Consider the following 19,978-nt stretch of genomic DNA (forward strand, 5'->3'; position numbering starts at 1 on the left):
AGGATATGGGTGGATCAGGCTCCATCCATAAGCCTGAGAAGCTGGGATTTTGGTTGGCAGGTCTTAGAGAGTGGTATGCATGCTTTAGCTCTGCAGGTCACAAATTAATTGTGTGTGTGCATTGAAGAACCTCCCCTTTTCATAGGTTTGCCTCTAACTTTTCTTCCCTTCTTTCTGCACGCTGCACAGTTTGATACATTCCCTCCAAAAGCCCTGGCTCCAGTTTGTCCCACACTCAGTGTACATTCCCTGTCCTTTCAGCCCTTGGTGTCTGCTGCCTCTGAGGTTTCCTTTCTGTGCTGGTTTTGTCCCATTTCCCTCAGAGTCTGTTTTCCTGCAGAGGTATCATCTGTTCCAGGGCCAAGCTACATCTGTTTGGGGTCAGGGTGCTGGGCTGGGGCTGACCCTATTGCTGCCAACACTGAGCACACGCCTGGGCTGGGACAGTCCTGGGGCATTTGGGCACAAAGGCTTTAGCAGAGGCATCCTCACATGTGAGGGAAAACTAAGTTGGGTATAAGTCACATTTGTTGGCCCCACCTCCCATGTTCAGACAAATTTTTGTGAAGTACTGGAATGTTTAAAATAGCATTAGACGAACCTCCCCTTCACTCTATGAGCGTTCATCTCTGAAGAGTCTGCTTGGGAAAAGTGTTTAATTCCTCAACCTGTTGTTTTCCACTCAGAACCTCTTCACTTTGGACAGGTGAACAGCTATGCTGAGCTACTTGTCTTTCACCCAGTCTCCTGGAGACAGGTCTTATCTGGCTGTGAGGGGTAATTTGTTTGAAACTGTCCTCACTCATCAATCCCAATGATGTTAGCTCAGTGCTTAAGCCAGTCCTTTTATTAAGTTCCAGGGGTTTTGTATTCCACAATCCAATTGTGCATTATTGATAAAGTCTTGAGCAGGGGGATTACTTGAGACATGAGCATTCTGGCACATTAGTCATACCTGAGCTGTATTTTTCAGAGGAAGCTGCTGTCCTATTTAGGCCAGTTACTGCCTGTCTGGCTGCTCCTGCTCCTCTGGAGCTCTGGAGTTACTGACTCCAGGCAGAACTGCAGGATCATGGCAGGGAGGATGAGCAGGGAGGTGACAGTGACAACAGGACAAGCAGAGGCTGTGGCCTTGCTGATGAGTGCTGCAGTAATCCCCAGCAAGAAGAGCAGAGCAGCTCCAGTGACCACAACCAGGGCCCTGAAATCACTTTCCAAGTGCACAGTGCCAAGGCAGGTCCAGGATCGAGCTGGGAAGTGAAGCCAGCAGGTCTGGATCAGGAAGGGACAGGGCCAGGCACAGGCACTGTTGCTGCCTGGCTGTGGATCCATCGTGGCACCACAGCAGTCCCTCGGGGTGGCAGCCAGCTTGTCCCAGTACAGGCAGCCTTCCCAGTCCTGCAGGGTGGGGAGGGGGTGCCAGGTCACTGCTGTGCCAGGAGCGGGGTGTTTGCCATGGCCTGCAGAGCTTCACAGAGAGCTCATCCCTTTTCTGTGGCTGAATCGAGATGGCTTGGAGAAAGGAGGGCAGGGAGGAGGCTCCAGGAGCCTGCAGGACCACAGGTCTGTGCAAGGAGTGGAAGTCTACCTGGAGCTGTGGAGGAATCCTAAAGGTTCCTGTGTGGGGAAGATTGCAAGGTCTTTGATGCACTGGAGGCCCTGATGTGACTCCTAAATGACACATTTTCCCTATGCATGGGTGTGCTTTGTAGTCTTGGAATCACTGTGATTTTCACATATCAATTATTTATAAGTGTAAGAAAATGGTAAAACAGATCTTTTCCCCCAGACTTCGGCAAGATGATCTTAAAGGCACTGAAACTAGTGACAGCCTTAATCTGTCAGCTGACTGGTAGATGTGTGTGTGTGTGTGTTGGTTAAAGCCAGGCTATGTGCAGCCTTGCACCTTCACAGCACAGCACATCCTTCTGGAATCATCTCCACAAGCACAGCTCTGCCACTACAGACTTGCTCACAAAACAGCATCAGCCAGAAAATGGAAACCAAATTAAAGCACTTGTTGCCTTTGTTGCAGAAGAAAAGAGATGTTTCTTTCTGCAACAAATACATGTCTTGGGTTTTCCATGACTACTTGATATATTTTTTAACCACTGTAGAACTGCCAGAAACAATGTATTTACAACCCCACTGTGCAACTCAAAATAGACTTGAAACTAGTTGGTTCTTTCCTCTGAGGGTTTCTTAGCGTGGTTTGCAAAGCTGTGCAGTGAAGTGTGACCTGTACTGGCTGGTTTTGCTTTCCCTGACTTGTGTATCATCGCTTGGGCAGGACAGTGATGATGGAGGGATGGTACTCAGAGGATGTGCTCCTGCAGGGGATGTTAAGGCACGTTTTACAGTCACACTCCCCATCCTGTTCATGTTTCTTGTCACACACTCATTGCTGCAGTATTGTCTCCCAGACACACCATAAAGGCTGGAATAAAAATGTCCCTTCTGTTTTTCCTTCAGGCTCTCTCCTCTCCTGTGGGGGAAGGGGGAAAGACAAAATAAAATAGTTCTAAAGTTGCATTCTTCCATGCAAGGTCTCAATGGGCAGGATCAAGGCACAGCTTCTTTTTAGAAATCGTGGGGAAGGGTGGGGCTGGTGTGACAGGAGATCTTCCCACTTCACTTGGGGGGTGTCTCCTGAGCTGATCCACCAGAGTTGTGCCCTATGGACTGAGAGTGTGTCCTGCACATGTGGCTCAGCCCCAGAGAGGGGAATGTCACAGGGCTGACAGTGCTGCCTTGTCCCTCACCAGACCCTACACTGGCTGCCCAGTCTGGGAGCTGGATCCCAGCTGCCCCACCTGTTCCCCATGAACCTCTGCACTTGAAACTCCTGCAGATCCTCTCGGAGCTTCTGGAGCCTTTGTTAGCTGGAGCTTTGACAGGCTTACATTGCTGTCACAATTCACATGCTAAAAGGCCTTTAACTCCCCCTCCCTGCCCCAGCCTCTATTATGGAGGGCTTGTTTTATAAGCCTTATTAGAGGCTCATCTTTCACAGCCCTTGGGGGCTATTTGGCTTGATAAAACACCATATAAATTGGAGTGGCTGTTGATTTTGGAGCCCTTCTTACCAGACAATTGTATTTCCAATTAGGGATTTCCTTCTCTTACATGCACAACATGTTTTTTTTTCCTTTGCAAGATGGCTTAAAATGCCTGCCGTGTGCTGATAAGCTCTGTGCTAGACCTTTTGTCTTCTCCTGCTGCATGTGTGCAGGCCAACGTGCACAATGGTGTGGTGGATACAACTCCCCAAATCCACTGCCAGTCATAAAAACTGATCCAGGACAGTGCTTGTTCTCCCCAGGAGCTGTGGGGATGTACAGAAAATTCAGTCATTCAGATGCTTGTTGAACACTGCCAAATGTGGAATTATTTGGTTTATAAGATGGCCTCAGGAGGCTGAGAAGGTAGATTAGCAAGGCAGGAGTGCTGGCAAAGGGCGATGCCAGCTGGCTGTTGTGGGCATGGGGTCTCCTTGGGAAGAGGCCTGGCCACGGGGAGGATCCCACAGAGCCAGGGGAGCAGGAGTGAGGAGCAGGAGGCAGTGAAAGGCTCCCAGGCCGGTGCCACCCTCATTGCAGGATCACAATGAGATTTCTGGGGAGCTTTTCTTTACTTGTTTGCCTCTTCAAAAGAACTTCCGTCATGATTAGACTTGATCATAGTGGGGTTCCCCCCATGCCCTCACCACAAAAGGGTACAAGAGAAATAAAAAAGCCAAGCTTATTAGAGGATATTATCTCTTGGGATAACATGAGTTGTGACTTGGGGGCTTAAAGTGATCTCTTATCTGTTAAAAGACTAGAACTGCCTGGGAAGCAGGCCTTGCTGATGCTTGCAGATTTTTAAGGGTGAAGGAGAGGTGGGTAATGTTCTGATCCTTTTTTAAAAAGAGCAGGAGATAAAGTTTACTCTGGAGTCTGTAACATGCTCCAGCACTCTTGTCCTCTGGTAGTGGCCTGTGCTAAAAGCACATCAATAAAATTGCTGATGCTGCTGTTAAGTAACAAGGTAATTACAAAGGATGGGGAGGGGAAGATAACTAAAAATCTGAAATGGTAGTTAATGCCTTTCCCATTAAGTTACCAGCCTTAAATACATGGCTTACTGCATCTCTAAGTTTTACTGCTATAAAACGGTGCAAATTGCAGACTTAAGAGATCATTAGAAAAATACACAACGGATTTATCTTCATGAATAAAAATGATGCAGCACAGAGCTTTTTCTTTTGTGGGTAGGCAGATGGAAGTCAAGACAAGAAAGACTCTGTTCCCAGGTAGTGTTTAAGAACAGCAAACCCAGAGGTGGTGCTGTCTGTGTGGTTAAAGCTGTGTCTTAACCTCCTTGATGTAAATAGTTCTTAAGATAAAAGATGAAGCTCTTCCGAGAATATTTTGCCGTTCCCTGGTGACAAATCAAGAAAATGTTTTGTGCTGATTAAGTCACTGTCAGCAGGTCAGCCATCTCGGGGAACTGATTTAGAAGCCTCTTAAATAAATCACCTCTTTTTCTCACCCCTGCCCATTCCTCACTCAGCCCTGTACCTGCCCTGCAGATGCAGATGGGGACCCGTGTGCTGTAACCTCTGCTGTGACCCTCCCCTCACCTCTGGGGAAGCTCAAGCAGCAGAATCTTCAGGAGCTGCTGTCTCCAGCTCCACTGCAGACCAGCTCCTGCAGAATAAAAAGGGAAGACAATGTGTTCCCACAGAGGAGCTTTGGTTTTTCCTGCCCCTGAGCTGGTTGTGTTACTTGTGGCTATTCAGGTTTCAGGCTGCATCCAGCTTTAAGGTGCAGTGAAACTGTGCAGGTGCTCATTCCAGTATGGTTGGAAAAGTATTCTGATTATCCTTAGAGTGTCTTGTTATCCCTAGCAAGTCTGGAGACAAAATGCCTCACTTCAGTGCCTTATTTCCTCTTGGGTGATGGGAGAATGTACATGAGCCCCAGCTGTGCTCAGCTGGGTTGTCTGTTGTCTGCAGGACGGGTCTTTCAGGTTGTAATTTCACCTGGGCCTGGGTGCCCTGCTTGTGTTTGTGCTGTGAACTGCAGGTGGTTGTGACTCCTGGACTGTGCTTGTCTTCCTGCCATCCCAGGGCAGGCACAGCAAGCATTTGCTGGCAGTAAAAACCCCCGGCTCCTGCCAAAGGAGACTCAGTGCTTCAGTGTTAAGGCTGAGGGGCTGTGCAGTCACCTACAGTGACCTCAGACAGCATCAGGAGAGGGAAGAGTGAAAAAAGGACTCTCAGAGACCTGGGGGGTTTTATTACAAGACATTAACCAAACATAAATTCTTTTATCATCATTAACATTTTCAGTCCAAAGCTGAACGGATCCAGGAGCTTTAGACCAGATCAGGGCTCTGTATCATCTGGCCATTACAGCTGTTGATACTGAGCCAACTTCATCCTATCTCTTTGGCTAACAAGAATCTGAGAGGCTTTTGCTCTGTTTTCAAAGCAGATGAGATGTATCACCAGTGCTCCAGCTTTCCTTTTCTCCCATTTCCTAAACCAATAAATATTTCTCATAGATGGGCCTAATGGTCTAAGCATAACCTGGCAGCTCATGAAATATTTCCTTGCTTTAATCAGAATCCTGAAGCAAACAAGGGGGGAAATAAAAAGCCAATAATATGCTTGGTTGTGTGCACAAAAGTAGAATGAAATATATGAAGCTGGTAATGGCTCTGCTGTCACATCTTAAAAACATTTGCTTTGACTTGCATAAGTGTCAATTCAGCTTGCACTTGACACATTACACCATGGATAAAGCTGCTGGCTTTTAAAATCAGGTCTTTAAATGAACGCAGAGATACTCTAAGTAGCTACTCTGTATTGTTGGGTAATGATGTATGTAGCAGAGAAAGCTTTTTCTCTAAAAGCACAACTTTTAGGCTGCAATTTTTTTCTGCCGTGTCTCTGCATTAGAGAATGAGCCCAGAAGCTCATCCGCTGTCATGAGCAAAGGCAGATCTCTTTAGCCAAGGCCACAACAAGTTGGACCTCTTGGCCATTTGCTGGGGAGGTGTGTTCAGCCAGGCTTTGTGCTGTGCCAGTGCAGCTTCCCAGCTCCTGGGCAGCCTGGCTGGGAGGAGGGCAGAGGAGCTGGGGGCTCTGTCCTGGGAACAATTGCAAATCTGTTAAACCCGTTCACTGAACATCCTCGTGCTGGTCCTGAACATCCTCGTGCTTAGATCTCCTGAAAAGCAAATTTCACTTCTTGCCTCCAGCCCAAGATCGTAGAAATCTGGCTCTCTTACCCAGGAATACCTTTTAGTTTCTCCATTGGGATTCAAAATTGACCAGCAGCCTCCTACCACCTTTCTTAACTCTCTCCCCAAGCTGAGTCAAACTAAAGTCTCCTGTCTTCATCCTCCACCCTGCCTGCCCTCTTTCCCTGCCGTTTTCTCATACTCCACCTTTGCCTCCTTTTGGTTCTGAACATTCTGCATTTACTTCCTGTGATCAAATCTGACGGATCAACAGAACTTTTCTCACATTGAGGTCACATCTGTCATAGTGTTGTTCATGTTTTTGTGTCAGCCCTTTCCCTGTGAGAGCCTGTGGTAGGCCTAAGATCCCCACCTAAATGCACCCTGGTGCTTCTCCAGCTGTGCTGCTCATTTCCTTCATAGTTTTACTCTATTTGCCCTCTTGTTTTTCCTTTGTTCCTTCCTAGAACCTTTTAGGTTTTCTAGTCCTCTTCCTGTTTCACTCCTGCTGCATAATGAGCTGTGGTCTCTGTGCTGATGCTCTGCTTCCATTTCTGCTCTTGCATTGCTCCTCCACTCAGCCGAGTCCCTCCTGGATGAACAGTCCTGCTTCCAGAAGCACATCCCACAGTTCCAGACCTTCATTCCAGCACTCCTCTTTGAGCCACCTCTGCTTTCCTTCTCTCTGGGCTGGAGAAATCCTATTCCAGGGCACTCGAGTGCTGTGCCCTTTGTGTCCTGTCAGGGTTGCAGTAGCCACATCCATGGTGCAGCTGGGTGACTTCTGGACCATCCTGGATCTCTCCTGAGCAAAAACTCGAGACAGGGAGCTGCAAGTTAATGCACCTTGCACTAGGCAAGGCAGTTTACCTTACAGCTGCTTCTCATGACTTCATGGCCTCTAATTTTCTTGTCATACTGCCTTGAACTTTATTTACTCCGGGGACAATTGGAGGAGATGGCTTTGAGTGTTTCTCAAACACTGAACAGCAAGAGATGGATTGGGATGTGTGAATTGCTGAGAGTCTTAAGTGACAGCTGCTGTACTTGTGACCCTTGGGTGAGGAAATTAGAGGCTATGAAACCTCTAGAAAGGCTTTCTGCCACATTATTTACTTTGCCCAAGTTCCCTCAGGCTCGCTCAGAAATGTGCTTCTGAGGACTGTTCAGTGCTCACATGTTTACAGTGCAATGGAGTTAAAGGCACTTGGGATTTGCCTTGCTGCTGGAAAAGCTGGGTAGGAAGCCAGGCTGCCTTGAAGGCTTTTTAAACAGGATTAAAGCTTTTCATACTCGGAGAATGGGAATGGGAGGGCTTTTGCCACACTGTTGTTTGATCAGTGGGAAGGGGGTTTCCATCCCCAGGATTAGCTGTTATCCCACTCGAGGGGGCAGCCTCATGACGTGTGGGAGGATAAACAGATCTGGACTCTTCCAGTGATATTTTTCTCTGTAGGCAGCTTTAGGATTTCCAAATGGAGCCCTCTCCCCTCAGAGAGGGCAGCAGTTCCTAGCTAAAAAAGAGGGACTGAGTTCAGAGAGCCTTGAAACAGAAATTTTGTCTTCATCATACCAGTCTTCCTCCCTCTGCAGAGTTCTGCATCTTCTTGGAATGCTCTAGCCCTCCAGGTAACCTTTATCACTTGCCCTGTGGATGGAGGGAATATTTCTCTTCCCAATCAGAATTCCTGGGGAGGATCTTCTTTTCCTCCATGATGAGAAATGTCTTTGCACTCAGCATCACGTTCCAGCAAGTGTGCCAGTCTCCTTGGGAAGAAGCCTTCCTTGGGGAATATGCTGGTAACTAAATTCCAGGGTCAAAGTCCTTTCTGAACATCAAGGGGGTGTATCAGTCTTTTTCCAAATCAGCTCCAAGGGAGCGAGTTTGGGATACTCCTGGTGCCAGATTTATAAGAATAAAATCTGGGAGATGGAGTCTGACTCCCTGCCAGTGGCTCTGTGACCTTGGATAAGTCCTGCTTGTAATGGAGGTGGCTGAGATGTGAGTTTGAAATGTTTTTGTCAACAAAAAGTGATTACATAGGCATAGGAAAAATAAATAAATAAGTGATCCAGGAAATTTTGTATTTTTTTTTTATCTACCAGTACCTGGAAGAAAAGAAAATCAAGGAAACTTGGCTGGAGTCCCTATTCACTTAATCCTTTTCTCCGTGACAAACGCTGCAGATTCTGTATGCTGGAGGATATTCTTCAAGAGAAGCCTGGCTGTTAGTACATTAAGAGGCAATTTAATATCGAATGCACACTGAAGAAGCAGAGTTCTTGACTAGAAAGCAAACAGGACCAGAAAGGGGATACAAATAAATAGAGCAAGCACCAACCTTTTCCCAAGTCTCACCTTAAATTCCCTTTTAAATAAAGGTAAAGCTGATTCCAGCATTTCCCGCTCGAGGAACTCCTGCTACTTTATCACTGTAAAAATGCAAACCTGGCTGAGCTCTGAAACGATCCTCAGGTGCTCTGTTGTGTTGCTGATAGCCCTGTGGCCACGGCTCCTTCTCCTCTCAACACAAGCACAGCTGGGTGGGATTTTTGCTGTCCTGCAAAGCCAAATGCCTCAGGTTTTCCCCACAATTTCCTGCTGCCTAATTCATACACCGAAAGCTGGGATTTGCTGTTTTACTTTAGAGCATCTATTTCCTGGTTTTCAAACAGATTGGGGTGAGGGGAGAGTTTGCAGCACAAACATTTAAAGCTCCCTCCTCGCTTGTGTCAGCTTTAGAGATGAGGGAGCATCTTTTCGTGTTGGCATTGCTGAGCTCTGCCTGTCCCATCCCATGGTGTCTGCAGGTAAGAGCTGGGTAAATACAGCTCACACACATCACAAGGATTAGCAGCTGATTGTCTTCTGCTCTCAGCAACAGGAGCTGAAAGCTGAGCTGCTTTCAGCGCTGCAGATGTGCTCAGTTCAACGAGTAATGCAAAGCTGGAAACTTGGGGTATAAGAATGTACGAGTTGGTTGGGAAAAATTCTAAACTGCAGTGCTTTTCTTGCCTTCGTGCTGGCAGTTGTACTAAAGCTACCCACAAAGTGTCCTCATCTCTGCAGCAGACAGAGATCTGCTGATCTTAGGGGATCACAGTGCGGCCCCTGGCTGGGGTGTGTGGGTTACCCAGACATGCACTGACTCACACTTCACCCTCCCAGCCCAGCATCTCCCACCCAGCACTTACCCTTCCAATCTTTTGCAAACTTCATTTTGCAAAACCTCTCCATATCCAGAGGCATCCAGTGCTGTCCTGACATCCTTTCTCCCTGTAGGAAGCAACTTGCCTGAAGCAGCTCCTGCACAGGCCAGGCAATGGCTGAAGCCATGGCTTTGCCAGAGAGTGTCTGGGCTCCCTGGAGATGTGGAGAGAGCTCCACTCTGGACCCTGTTTGGCACTTTTGAGCTCTGTGAAGTGCAGGAGAGTTGTCTCCTATCCAAAGAAGTGTTTCACCACTGCAGAGCCTGAGGGCACGGTGAGATTTGAGCAAGTGCAGCAGTGAATGTCATGATGTGAGGGCTGGGGATAGGATCTGGCTTCTCTTCCACTCAGTGTGACTCTGTGGCACTGCAGCTGCCTCAAGCTTTTCCATCTGTTCCCTGTCCCCTTTGTTGTTAGTCTATAACTGAGAAAGGATGGACAAGCTTGTGGAGACTGGATCAATCTCTGCTTGGTAGAGAAATGGGCCCCCCTCCAGGCCCCAAGGCAGGGCAGAATTCCTTTAGTGCCAGAAAACTCTGAGGACAATACCTTTCCCTCTCTCCTCCTGCCTGTGAGCAGACACAAATTGTCCCATCGTGCTCTGTGGGTTTAACTTCATTACAAAAAGTGTGCCTGCTGAAAGCCAGTGCCCTTCACAGGTGCTTGGGGAGAAAAATGCTTCTGGAATAGCCCATCTGGTGTGTGGATTTTGATTACTTCCCTCTTCCCTCTCCCTGCCCTCATTACTAAGAGGCCCAAATGCTGTTAGCAGTCCATTCCCATAATAACAGTGGTGCTTCATCAGGTGCAGCCTCCACCAGAGGAGAAAGCAAAGAAGTTTTTTTTCTTCCTGTGAAGATGGGGAAGGAGGAAATCACGTTGGGAAATTGTGTTTGGATGCAGAGGAGGGCTTGGGAAGCGAAGAACAGCCCTGGGGCTGCTGTTCTGTCAGGGTGATGGGCCAGCAGGGTCAGAGCAGAACTGCTGAGATAACACCACTGCCTTTGGTCATCCACATGCCTCAGGCAGCAGCAGATCAGCCCTCAATGTCCTCTGCTGGGCAGAGCTGTAAAGTTCCCCAGCTGTTCTGGGGACATGACATGATCTCTACCTCAGAGAAATGTAGTGCTGGCCTTGAAAAAACCCATTTATGCTTGGATCTGGAACAGCAGATATTTGAAAGCCACTTAGATTGGACCAACAGCGATTTTGAAACTAGCAGAAGTGAAGATATGACTAAGAGAGAGCTAAAAGAAGAAATTAGTTGCCCTGCAAAACATTTATGCTGCGAAATCAGATGTCAGTTGAGTTTCTGCTTTCTTTGCTTGTGTTTCAAAATTTCAGTTTCTTCCTGCTCGCTCCTCATGCTCCCAGCATGACCAGACCATATCCTTTTGCTTGGCACTGTGACCTTTTATCCCTGGCCTCTGTCTTGAAACAGTAAATTGCACTGTCTGGACGTCTGTGCTGCACAATAAATCTGTGTCTTGCTCAAGGAGAACTTCAGTGTAGGGGAAGGAAATAGTAAATTGTGGAGAGATATTTCTATTTGTTTGCTCCTGAGTTGCTGCTCTTTAAATCTCCCTGCCTGGCTTTTGGATAGTCATTGAGACAGCTTGGCCTCTTCTTCCCTGCCTGAACCCTGTGTCCCGATTGCCTTTTGTTCTTATTCCACAGCAGAAGTGAGTGTCTTTCAGGAGCCTTGTTCTCTTTACAGATAAGCTATCAGGGCTTTCAGTACCACTTGCATCTAAGGCAGTCAGCAGCATGGACAATGGCATCATATTGGTAGTTTAAAAAGCAGCTTCTACAGTTGATTTAATGTCTTCATGGAGGAGGCAACAGAGACAGAACTGGTGTGGAGCCATTGGAGTCGAATTGTGCTTGTCAGGAAAACAAGCTAAATTTTTCTCCCACTGTATGATAATTTTTTGGTTTATGAGAAGCTCTCTGAGTTGGTTCTCCCTTGCCTGGCTGGCAGGAATCTTTATTTCACTTTCTCCCTAGCTCTCCCCTTTGGTGCTCAACCCTTGCTAATAATGTTGCACAGCTGCTTGAGGGCTGCATGTCTCCTCACACTTGGGCTTCAGCACACACTGGTTTTTAAGTTTAGCTAAGCTTTGCCACACAAAGCTGGACTTTAGCTGCTCTTATGTCCAAGAGTTACCTTAGAGAGCCCTGTCTTTCCTTGTTCCCTTGCAGCAGAGTGATTCTCAGGTCAGCCTGGTGTGGGTGCTACCTCCCCACCTCAGACCTGTCACACAACTGCAGTGGGACAAGCCTGAGGTTGTGACTGTTCCACTCACAAACCCAACAGGAGCCACCTCCCAAGTCTGGGAGCTGCTTGGATGCTTCTGTGCAATCCACCACCACCTCCACCTCCACCAGTGCAGATTCCTCATGAATTTCAAAGCCCGTTCTGCACCCTGGGCTCTTTCCCCAGGCAGGATTAGTGCCTGTTAAGCAGTGCTGGAAAAGGAGCAGCCTCAGCCATCCACCCCCGGGAATGTGCCTCTGAGGACACAGAGCCCACCCTGCAGGGCACAGCTCGGTTCCTGCTGCCAGGTAAAGGTTTAGCTCTGCCTTCAGCTGGGGATCATGTGCTCTCAGGACTGCCCCAGAGAGGCAAAGGCAGGTCCAAGGAAAGGTGTTGGTGATGTGGATGAGGAAGGAGAAGGTTGGACTTGATAAAATCCTGGCATGTTCAGCTCTTTCCATAACAGGCAGGATGAAGGTGCAGGGCCAGGAATACCCCTGGCAGGTCTCTTGATGTGTTCAGAGGCACCGTCAAGGGATTTCCTGCATTTCTTGCAGATGGGACCCATTTCTGGCTTTCTCTTCGCAGGCAAAGCTGGGCAGAGCCAGCTGCACAGACAGCAAGAAGAAATCTCATCTTTTGGAGTGGTGTGATGTCATTACACAGTGGGCAGGTCAGAGGGACAATAATGTGTGTGGACAGCAGCCGAGATGTGCTGGAGAGGAGAGCAGAGCAAATATTTGAGAGACTTATTCTGTAACACAGCCTCTCAGGGCCAGGGCTGGCACTTACCTTGAGTACTGCAGGGTTCAAGTTTAGTCACTGTCAGCTAATCCAGCCAAGAGGAGAAGAGCTGGGATATGTGAAAATGGAAAAATCAGCCATTATTTTCTAAAGGGCCTGTAAACTTGTTACATGCATAGGTGCACACAAGGACTCAGATCCTTTCCAGCTCAAAACCAATGAAGCCACCACTTATCAGGAGAGAAAACTTTATCTTATTCCTGCCCTGCTTCCCACAGCTGCTGTCCTGTGGCCAGGTAGTGACAAACTCCAGGGCCTGTTCTGCCAATTCCCACAGTGAGCATCTGAATCCACATAATGTGTCTTGATGCCCTGGTCCTCCCAAAGCAGTGCTCTGGGAGAGGTCAGTGGGGACAGGGAAAGGAAGACAGCAGGAGCAGTGGAAAGAAGGAGCTCATCTGCTTCTTAACAGCTGTAGAACTGCCAGAAACCACCAGGAAACCCCAATTCCTCTAAGGTAGCTCCACTTGGGAGCACTCCTCACTGCCCAAACGCTGCCTGTTCCCTCCCACCCTCCCCAAGCACATCCCAGGGGTTTCCCAGGAGGATGCAGCTCCAAGGGGACCTGGCACACGCTGTCCCTGTTTGATGGCTGTCACTGCAGTGAAACAAATCTCCTTGTTTCGGTTCCCCGACCTTCAGCAGCCAAATCATTGACTGTCATTTCCTACTCTCCCCTCTTCCCTACACTGGCAATAACTGTGTGAACATAAAAGCTTAGGGAATGCTAATCAGGATAAATGTAATGGTGTTTCTAGCCCTGTGAACACATGCTTTATGACTATTGTGGGGCTTGGGTTTTTTCTTTTTTGGTGGTTTTTGTTTTCTAGAAAAAAAAAAGTCCCACAGGGTTTTTGTTCACATAATTGTGTTGAGCAAATTTGAAATATTTGAAAGCTTTTAAGTGCCTGTTATATATACATCCAAGGTTTGTCTTGGAACATGCTAGGTTGCAATAGACATTTTCCAATTAAGTGAAACAGCAGTGAGGATAATGGGTTTATGGAAATGGAAGAGCCATGCTGGAGGGAGATGGAAAGCCAGAAAGCATTAATCTTAATAGGATCCTTTTTCTTTTTTAGCTTTGCTTTTTTTAAAAAACTTTAAAAAAATTTCCCTAGGCATGTCCCTGGTTCTGCAGTGGCACGTTATGTATCTAGAGAATCTCTTCTCCTTTTTTTCCTCATTTACTCCAAATTACTCTCTTTTTTTAAATCCTTTCTCTCCAAGAAATCATCTGCACTACCCTTTCTCTGGTGATGGAGGCTCGTGCATGCACACAGTCATCTGTCACTTTAACTGAGCGTGTGGTGTGGGAATGGGGAATTCACAGCCTTCTGCTCTGGAAGGCAGAGTAACCCTCCAAAGAGCCAAACCCTCCCTCCCTCTGCCTCTCAGAAAACCTCTGGGAGAGCTCTGGGCTCTGGTCCAGTTCTGCAGCCCAGTCACCTTGGGCCAGGCTCCTCCCTTCTCTATGGTGAGTAAATATCTTTTCCAGGAGGCTTCCCAGTGAAATAAGCAGCATCTAGGGTGGAATCAGTGCCTGGGACTGGCATCTTTCTGTGCTACTCTGATTTTCATGCTGTGCCTTGCTGGGGCAGTCCCTGTGGGCTGGAGCAGCCCAGTGCATGCTGAGTGGCCCAGGAGGGTGGTGCTGAGCTCTGCTGAGAGGCATCCCTGCTTTGGGAGGATGCACTGTGAGAGGAAGGTGGGATCAAAGGGGAATTTGAATAGCTGATGACCAGAAATCAGGACTCCTGAGTCCCCAGCCAAATCTCTGGCAGTAACTGGAGCTTGAAGAAAGTCGGCAACTTGTGGGTTGTACATGACACATCATACAGAGGGATGGCTGTGCCATCTCCCAGGAGGGGTGCTGGGCTTAACCCACCCCTTCCCTGTGCCTGTCCCCCATCCCACATTTCTAACCTGATCTCTGACACATCCCCATGCCCAGCTCTCCCTCCTGGTTCACCCTCACTGTGTGAACACCAGCACAGATTCCTGTGAGATGCTTAATTTGGATCATCTCTGTAGGAGCAACCACCTTGAGGCTGGCATGGATGTTTTTAGCTCCCTTCCTACCCCTGGCTGTAAAAGTGGACTGTGTTTCTTTAAATCCACTCGCTCCTTTACAACTGCTGCTTTGCAGGAAACAATGCTTAAACCTTTAAGCTGAAAAAAACCCCAGGGCTCAGGCTCCCCTACTGTATTTATCCCTGCCCAAATCAGAAGGGTTGGAGCCTTAGACACCTCAAAGGTCTCCCTAGGGGTAGGTGCATTTCAATAGTGGATGAAGGGATATATATATATATAAAACATTCAGGTTAGATAGGCTTCTGCATGGGAAGAGCCCCGAAGGAACCACATAATTCCTCTCTATTGAGGTTCTAATGCTGCACCTGTCAAGGCAGTGTCGGCATGATCTTAGAGCAGGGCACTGGGGAGAGCATATTGATCCCATCTGGATCCAGAGCACAGCATCCTCTGCATCCTTTATGTCCAACACAGCAGTCCTTGCCCAGCTTCCCCCCCTCCTCTAACAGCAAAACCTTTCATCCATGAGCCAAAGCAAAACGACTTCACCAGCTCTGATGTCCTCGGGAAATGTGTTGGGCCTCTGCCATGAGTACAGAGACTCCTTCCACACCCAGAAGCTTTCAGGCAGTAAGCAGGATTAAGACATGCAGCCCTAGGCTTTGCTGTGACCTTTGGGTATTTTAACAGTCTTGGCCTGGCTTCACGAATATGAGCAGACTCCTGTCTGCTTTCCAGCCCAGGGCTCTCCCTGCACGGATGTACTTGAAGAAGCAGGTTTTAAATGGCTTTCTTGGAAAAGTGAAAAATAGTACTGCAAGTGATAATCAGACTTTATGACTTTATTTCCCTAAGATATTCCGTTTCCCTCTGTTTTCAAGCCCATTTTTATGGTGACTCTCAATGCAGTTTTTCTTTAGATCTAAACCCCTGCATTTGTGTGTGTGTGTGATGATTTGAAAGGCTTTCTCCAGGCTGTTCTCCCACTAGAGGGTACTCCTGCTACACCAACCATAGACATTCCGGGCTGGACCGGGTTCGCAATGCGTCCTTCCCCTGTCGGAGCAGGCTGTTCGCTGACAGCACGGCTTGTCTCTGTTCAGTCCTGCTGCTTCCCCGCTCCAGCAGCCACGGAGCTGCCTTGGTTTTGGCTGTGCAGGGGCCCAGAAATGCTGAAAGACCATTTTGGCCTCTCCTGTTTTCACCTCAATGGCTACACAACACTGTAATTTGTAATTTGGGGAATTTGACCCACTGGGTCTCCAGGGATGTTGTGGAGACCTCCCACACCACACCACAACATTTTGATTTGGAAATGCTCCCGTGGCTACGTGTGCTGAGCTGAGGGGTAGAGTTTGGGTGCTCTTGTTTTCAGGGCTTGCTACTGGGGTCAGGAAACAGAGAAATTTTCCTGGCCACCCTCTTTCAGGCAGGAGATCAGACCATGTGGTCTATTCTGGCCTTGAACTCCGTGAGTGTGTAGCTGTTGATGGATGGGAGGCTCCCTTAAGAGCAGATTTATTTGGCTTTCATGTTGAGAGACTGCAAAAGCAGCTTTGAGTATGGCTGGACTCCTCCTTTCCCCTCCATGCCTGAGTGCCCCTCTCTATTTGCAGCAGGCAGCTGCCCGTGGCAGGCAGGATGCAGCACATGCTGTGGCTGATGTGGCTCTGGGGGCTGCTCTTTCCTCGCAGCACGGCTGCAGCCTCTGGAATGGCAGAGCCACCACATTGGATTTTAGCTTTTCATCCAAGGAAAAGCCCCAGCTTCCTTCCCTGCTATCAGAACTCTCACTCCCCTGTCCCCTTCACACCTCCCTGCTCAGCAGAGCCGCTGGGATTTCCACCCCTGCCTGCTGCTCTCTCTTTTGAGCATGCTCGCGCTGCTGCCTGTTCTCAGTGATTAAATGAGCAGGCGGGAATTACAGGCAACCATCCATCACCAGAGCCACCATTCCCTTGACCAGTCAGGATGAAAGAGGTCAACATTTTTCTTTCCCAAGCCATTTCTAGCAGTGAGATACCCAGCTAGAGTTTTCTGGCAGGGTGATTCTTCTTCCTAAAAGAACCAGCTACACAAAGGAGTATCTCCAGAGCAGCAAGAGTCACAGCTCAGTACTGGTAGTTGGTTGAAAGGCCTTCTATTCTCAGGAGAATAAAACATCATCTTCTGCCTTGTATTGGCATTTGGAGCCATAGATCCCAAATGTGGACCATGAAAGGGAAGGCCACTGTCCCATGAAAGGGAAGGCCACTGTCTCATGAAAGGGAAGGCCATTGTCCCATCAAGTCTATCTCATGCCTCTCCAGAGCAGCTCTTTGTATGTGCTGCCCACAGGTGACTCTCCTTACTGTCAAACACAGGGAGGAGATAATCCAAGACACTGGATGCTCCACTTGAGCATTTGATCCTTTTTGGCTGAATCCATGGGCTGTGGGTCTATGTAAAAAGCTTGGTGGTGATTGGGATATAGTTGTTCCTAGAAGCATCAGTAGAGCTGGCTCCTCTTCAGAAAGGGGTTAAGGAAGGACATCCATGAAGCTGGAGAGGAAATTATACCCTAAAACCCGGCAAAACCTTCTCTCTTCTCACAGACTGACAGCACTGAGGTAGCAGAGGCTGTGATGGGAGGCTGGAACAGCACTCTCTGCTCTCCAGGAGTGGAAAGGAAGTTGGGGATGACAATTAGGAAGGGGAAAAACAGAAAACAGAGCCTACAAAGGGGAGTAACTCGCCACTGTGACTAACTGTTCCTCTTGGAAAACCTGAAGAAAGTAATCTAGCAGCTCAGAATTACAGGAAATGACAGACCTGGCTTAGTCTGGCTGCTGAGTGCTCCCAGCCTGTATTGATTTCAGAACCAGGCTATGAATTGCTGCCAGGCAATGAGCTGGCTGGTGGCTGAACCCTTACGTCCTCCCCTGGACCCGATTCCTCTCTTTGTCCCAGTTCCCATCAGAGGCTCTGGATGCCATCAGTCAGTCCAGCTGAATGTGGAATTGACTCTGTTTTACCTCCGTGTGTAAATCCAAAGCAATTTCACTCTAACAGCCCTTCCAAGCTTGCCTCAGGAGCTCCTTTTCCTCTATGATTCCTGGTCATTATTCAGAATGTTCCTGAAAGCAGCAGGGCATCTTGGAGCTCTGCTGGAAGGAGGAATGTCTATGTCCTTCAGCCAGCCCCAGGCACTCCTGCCGAGGGCAGCCCGCTGAGCATCTCCATGCCACGTTCCCCTTGTTCCTTCCAGCTGGGAGCCGATCAATCTGGGAGCTGGAGAGAAACATCCCAGCCCACCTTGTGTGTGAGGCCTCTCCTGAGAGCTGTTGTGCAAACAAAGGGCTGTTTGTTTGTTTGTTTGTGCAGCCCAGAGCAATTAGGACATGCTGAACTCTGTGTTTCTCAGGCAGCTCCCGAGGGCAGAGCGGTGCTTGAATCCTCCCCAGCCAGAGCTGGGGTCAGCTGGGTCTGGCAGCCCTAGCTCTTGGTGGCTCTTGGTGCTGAGAAGCTGCTGCTTCTCCAACAAAAGGGCCCAGAGCTCCCTGATGGAGAGGTTTGGAGAGGGAGGATTAGACTTGCTAATCAGGAGGTGTCTGCTCGCTGGGTTGGGGTGGCTTTACTGCTCTGGTGAGTCATTCCTGCTCAGGTTAGCAGCCTTGGGGGCAGGCAGTGCAAACAGAGAGGACTTGCTCCTAATAATGCTTCATCCCTCCAAAGGAGGCAGCTCCAGTCCAGGAGACGTTCCCAGCCTCCAGCTGCACTTTGTTCAGCTACAAGTCTGCAGCTTTTGCTCTGTCCTCCAGCTTTTCTCCTCTGATTCTCCCTTGTTCTTTCCAAATCATGCTGTGCCATGCAGCCATTTCACTTCCCCGTTCTATGTGCCTTTGCTTAACCTGTGGTGCCTGTTTTGGGACTTTTGGTGTGACAGTGAGCTGGGAGGCTCTCTGCTCCAGGTGAGGGAGTTAATGATAAAATACACAGTGTGGCACAGAGCAAAACTAGGACCCATTGTGAAAGAGCAGCTCTCGTGGGTGATCAGCCAGTGATGGATTCAGGATGTGTTCTCCAGGGCTCACAGGAGACCAGCAGTGGTGGCTGGAGGTCTGTATGAGCCATCTTGGAGGTCTGGAGTGGGAACAAGGCTGGTGGTGTGGCTGGAGAGTGGGCCCAGCAAGGACAGATGGAGCAGGGAGAAAGGCAGAAGGAAGCCAAGTTGCTGCTCGATTGAGTTTGGTCAGTGGGACTTTGGAGTGGGATATAAAAGAGTAAGTTTAAGGCTAGGGGATAATCATGGAAGAACAGCATGTGGGGGATCTAAGTCTAAATCCCAGAGGGTGGACAGATCCCATAAGGAAATCCTCCCTAGGAAAAAGCATGTGAGGGAAGGGGAGATGAAGCTACTGGAGATGAATGTTGTACCTGCAGGGATGTTTGCTCCTGCTTCCATTAGGTGCTGAGACATGAGAGAAGAGGGAGCAGCCTCGCAGACCCACAGGAACCTTGGGAGCTCTGTCAGGACCTGTGCCTGTGGTTCCCTCCACATGGGCTGACAGAAATGACGTGACTCGTGATAGTTCCCCCAATTACCACAGAACAGCTTAAAAATGGAGCTGTGTCAAATCCAGCGTGTGCTGTCACTGTGTCTGCAGAGCTGTTTGTTTGCTTGATGAAGGGGAAAAATAATGTGAAGCTGGAGATGAAACTAAGCTGAGAAAAGGTTTATTTTTTTTCTTCTCAGTCTCAGCCTTTCCAGGCGCATTCCAGTAGGTGCCAGTCTCACCTTGTGGAGCAGGGGAGGATGGAAACTGCCAGTAATTCTTCACAGAAATATGAAAAAATACAGCACAAGAGGGGGTGGGTGGAAAAATGAAAGCCTATAGGAAAGACCTCTGCTCTCTGGGATGCTCACTACATTTCTTTCTCCCTACTCAGCAAAGTTTATCTTGGGCTCGGTGGCACGGAGCAGTCTCCCCCTCCCCTTGTTCTTTAATTAGTGTGTAGTAAAGGAAAAGGTGTTGGGGGAAGGAAAGGGAAATGGGATATTGAATGGGATATTGTGTTTGGATGCCCCAATGGGTAGAAAACGGCATGGTTTCCAAATATGATAGTTAATGCTTAATCTGACAGACTGTCTCTTATCAACAGGCTGGATGTGACTCCCCATTACGTGATAATGGAATTCTATATGGAGACCACAGGAGACCCAGTTCCATTCAATTAACTTACAAAACCACAAACCTCTGAAAGCATCTTTGTCTTCTCTTCTCCCCACCTCTTTCTTTCCTTTTTTTTTTTTACCCTGAGAAAATGAGAGAGTGAATATTTCCATTTTGTTTTGCAGAGGATTAGTACCAACTAATAGGATTAATATCCCAAGTTGTGTGGCAAATGGAACATTGTTAATAGGGTGATTATTAGAGAATTATATGGAGGGGCAAAAAAATT

The 19,978-nt window shown here is 48.3% G+C and overlaps 1 long non-coding RNA gene across 2 annotated transcripts; it reads right to left on the reverse strand.

The window, feature by feature from the left end:
- Window positions 1-1,979: 1,979 nt before the first annotated feature.
- On the reverse strand, window positions 1,980-8,706 carry LOC138120559 (uncharacterized). 2 transcript variants are annotated; one of them, XR_011155886.1, is made up of 3 exons: window positions 8,591-8,706; window positions 4,625-4,691; window positions 1,980-2,485 (listed from the first exon to the last, which is right to left on the reverse strand). It is a non-coding gene; the product is annotated as an uncharacterized lncRNA (long non-coding RNA). The 2 variants fall into 2 exon arrangements; XR_011155887.1 differs by lacking the exon at window positions 1,980-2,485 and adding an exon at window positions 4,158-4,422.
- Window positions 8,707-19,978: the final 11,272 nt, after the last annotated feature.

This window comes from Aphelocoma coerulescens, chromosome 19 (assembly GCF_041296385.1).
Source record: "Aphelocoma coerulescens isolate FSJ_1873_10779 chromosome 19, UR_Acoe_1.0, whole genome shotgun sequence".
NCBI classification, from domain to species: domain Eukaryota; kingdom Metazoa; phylum Chordata; class Aves; order Passeriformes; family Corvidae; genus Aphelocoma; species Aphelocoma coerulescens.